Consider the following 4,541-nt stretch of genomic DNA (forward strand, 5'->3'; position numbering starts at 1 on the left):
ATTTTGATGATGCAGTAAGCCAAAAAGGGTGAAAAGCAGCCGTGGAATCAGAATTGGAAATAATCAACAAGAATGCAACTTAGAGCTTGGTTGATAGACCTGAAATCACAAAGTCATAGGAGTGAAATGGATTTACAAAACCAAGTACAATCCAGATGGTTCCATAAACAAACTCAAAGCCAGATTAGTTGTTAAAGGATATCTTCATCAACCTGGGATAGATTTCTTTAATACATTTGCACCTGTGGCCAAGTATGATACAATCAGAATGTTAATTGCTTTGGTTGCAAAAATGGAATGGAACATCTATCACATGGACATTAAATTAGTATTCCTAAATGGGGTTCTAAATGAAGACATCTTTGTTGAACAACTTGATGGCTTCAAAATACCAAGACAAGAAGGAAAACTATACAAATTACATAAAGCCCTTTATGGCCTTAAGCAAGCCCCTAAGGCTTGGTATTGCAAAATTCATTCTTATTTGTTGGATCAAGGTTTTGAGTGCAGCTTGAATGAATCCACCTTATATATGATGAAAAGAAGGAATGACTTGGTATTAGTTGTCTCCTTGTATGTTGATAACCTCCTAGTGACAAGAGGAGACTTAAGTTCAATGGCCAAATTTACTAAACACATGAAAAGGAAGTTTGACATGATTGACCTAATTAAAATGAAATATTTTTTAGGTATGGAGATAAATCAGAAAATGAATGGTATTTTCATTTCACAAAGAAAATATGTGCATGATCTTCTTAAAAGGTTTCACATGGAGCATTATAAACCTGTCTCTACTCCTTTGGTGGTGAATGAAAAATTCAGAGAAGTTGAATCAGATGTGAAACTAGAAGCTGTAGTATATAGAAGCCTAATTGGTTCCTTGTTGTACCTATGCTTTACCAAGCCAGATATCATGTTCTCCACATCTTTTCTATCAAGGTTCATGCAATCACTTGGAAAGAATCATTTGTGTGCTGCCAAAAGAATTCTCAGATACATAAAGGGGATTGAAAATTTTGGCCTCTAGTATTCAAAACAAGAAAGCAGTAATCTGTTGGGATACTTGGACAGTGACTAGGTTGGAAGCTTGGAGGACTTTAAGAGTACTTTAGGCTATTATTGTTTCTCTTTTGGAAGTGTTGCGTTTTGCTGGAATTCAAAGAAACAAGATGTCATTGCTCAATCTTCTATTGAGGCAGAATATGTAATAACTTGTAGTGTAACAAACCAAGCCAAATGATTGATGAAATTACTTACTGATTTGAATCAAGATCAGTAAGGAAATGTCACCATATATGTAGACAGCAAGGCAGCCATTGTTATCACAAAAAATCCAATTCTTCACAGAAGAACAAAGCACATCAATGTCAAATATCATGCAATCCGAGAGGCTGTGAGACTTGGAGAAATAACTTTGATGCATTATGGCTCTAAGAACAACTAGTTGATATCATGACTAAAGCACTTCCTAAAGCTCAATTTGAGCTACTTAGAATGAGACTTGGACTTGTGCCAAACAACTCAAAGGAGGCGTGTTAGCAAGTTAAGCTTGTTTGTATTTTTTTGTTAAATAATCCAAGTCAGCTATGGTAGTTGAAAATTAGTTGTGTTTTGTTTAAAATATATGGTGATCTTGTTTTTAAGGATATTCTGGAAGCTTTTTACTGTATAAAGTATGGCTGACATTTATTAAAGCATGGTGTAAAAGCTTGTACCACGTGAAATATATATATATATGTATAAAAATCCTTCATCAAAATGAGGGTTATCATCAGTTACTTTCATACTCTGTGTTCTTCTGAAAACCTGATCTTCCATGTTTCTTCTTTCTCTTGGTTTAGCTAAATTATTTCTGAATTTGAATTCAATCTTCCAGTTTAGCATCACAACATTGGCATGGGAAGTGATCCAAGGGAAGTATCCTATGGATATTATCTCCGCTTTTTCAGGTACGTTTTTGAATCAATTGTTTTTAGGAAAGTTTATCATAGTTCCGAGATTCAGCAACAATTAGATTTGAAAGTGATTTGCTACAAAACTCATTTTAGCCGTTGAAACAAAGTAGTTGGCACTGGCTACAAATTATTGCTCATTCTTATTTAAAATTTGTGTTCTTATCATTTTTGAAGTGATTACATAATTTACTATTTCTCGATGCCAATTGCATAAACTTGACTTGTCATAGATTGTATAAGAGTTTGAATTAAGTCCTGAAAATTTTCAAGCACAATAATCAAGATGGTCCCTTTTACTTCCAAAGAATTTTCAAGCACAAAATTATTGATTATGAATTTTTAATGAATTTTGAGGGACAACTAATTACTTTCAAAGAGTTTCACTTTGGGAGAATAGGTGGGAGGAAAATTCATCCTGATGCATATCAATCAAGGTGGTCCTACCTCTTAACAATAATCAAAATACTTTGAAAATGCGCTAAAATAAAGGCAAAGACCTAGAGACAGATTAACATTTTAGGACAGTGAAGGAGTCTCACTTTGAGTACTGAGAGACATTGCAAAGACTTTTCAAAGTCTCGATGGCTGAATCTGAAGTAACTTTGCATTACGCAGAAATTGAATAAACAATGGCTTCTGCCTTGCAGAGAGCAATCTCGGATGCTTTTATGATATTGTTTGTTCTGTTTCATTTTATACTTAATGTTGTTTTTGATTCTACTCAAGAAGCACAAGCTCTTCTCAAATGGAAAAAACCAGCCTCCAATACAAGAGGCATTCTCTCCTCTGTTCATGGTCTTTTTATCATTTTAATGACACCAACATATCTGACCAATTCGGCCAAGATAAGCCCTTGTATTTGGTGTGGAATTTCTAGTGAACATGAATGAAGAGTCCATAAATTTAACCTTTCTATCACTGGTTTAAATGGTACTCTTGATGAATTGTCATTCTCATCATTTTCCCATCTTACATATGTTGATTTCGGTATGAATGAACCCTTTAAGTGGCATTTGGTCAGATGGAATAAAAGATTACTCTAATAATCTATATTTTATAATTAACAATACTTTGTTTGGTTATTAAATAATAAAAAATTCTGATAATCTTTTATTATTAATGATAATATAACAAATAATATATGAGATAATATGATTATCAATGTAATCCTAAATTATTAAGATAAGGTTTTTTTTTTTTTTTGTGTGTGTTGATCATTTGAACAAATATTTGGGTCATAAAATTGAGAATATTTGAATTTAACATCCTATTTTGAGATGACGGTAGTAGATTTGAGTGTATGAAGACTGTTTGGATGCGGCCACGTACGAATATTTCTTTTATTTGTGCGGTGGAATGAGGTAATTTAAATTAATACCTCAAGAGTTTAAAGTCAGAATTTCATATTGTTTAGGGAAAGATATTGAAGTCGTGCTATTTGACCTCTGCCATTGAAGCAGCTCACTCTGACATTTGTACATAATCTAAGTTCTAACATCCAAATAAAATTGGAACATCCAGATTTATTGACAGATTGTTGTCAAGTGCTGACATCCTTTCTATCTAAAGTGAATGATGAATGGCTTTGGATGCAATTCTATTGGACAATTGTAACTGAAATTTACTTTTTTTGTGTAGCAGCATCATTGCCGATGCTGTGGCAGGACATAATCAAAGTCCCTTATTATTATTAAGGAGAAGGATTATTTCCCACCCAACTTTAGATGCGTTTTCAAAATGTTACTCACGACAGATAGAAATCCACTTTTCCCACCCATAAGCCGTTAATATGGATGATTTCTGTTTGCATAAGGGTAAAATGTCTATTTTACCCTTGTTAGATGAAATGACAAAAATACCCCTCAATTTAGTCTGCAAAATTCATCCCAAAATTGATAAAGGGTTTTACCATTCACCCCCCTTAGGTTTTAGAAACTAACATTTCACCTTACCTAAAGTTTTTAAACTTTGAAAACTAATATTTTCACCCCCAAACTTAGGGTTTCCATATTTTTCAAAATGCAGCGGCCCCCCATAACTTTCAAAACTAGCAGTTTCACCCCCATTCTTCAACTTCATCTCCCGACGTGGTCTCCGACGTCATCACCAGCCTCCTCCTTCTCCTAGTGCGACGACGGTGGTGCGATGAAGAGACGGAGATCTCTTCATCGCACGATGCGACGAAGAGACAGAGATCTCTTCGTCGCTCCACCCAGACGACGAAGGACGACTCTTCGCCGTCCTTCATCGCTCGTTGCGTGGTCTAGAGGCTACAACGAAGGACGATGCTGGGTGACGAAGGGTCGTCCTTCATCGTCCTTTGTAGTTGGAGATGACAGATCAGTCGATTGCGTCAGCCGTCGGTGGTGGCCGGTGAAGGAAGCAAACCCTAGGGGTGAAATCTAAACTTTTCAAACTTTGAGGATGGGTAAGTTATTAGTTTTTAAAACCTAGAGGGGGGAAACGGTAAAATTTTAAAGTTTTAAAGAGTAAATGACGATTTTGCCCCTGTCCTTAACTAAAAAATTGGACGGCAGTTTGGCCATGGGTGGGAAAGGTGGATTTTCATCTGCCGTGGGTGGCATT

The sequence above is a fragment of the Mangifera indica genome, chromosome 7 (genome assembly GCF_011075055.1).
Source record: "Mangifera indica cultivar Alphonso chromosome 7, CATAS_Mindica_2.1, whole genome shotgun sequence".
NCBI lineage: Eukaryota > Viridiplantae > Streptophyta > Magnoliopsida > Sapindales > Anacardiaceae > Mangifera > Mangifera indica.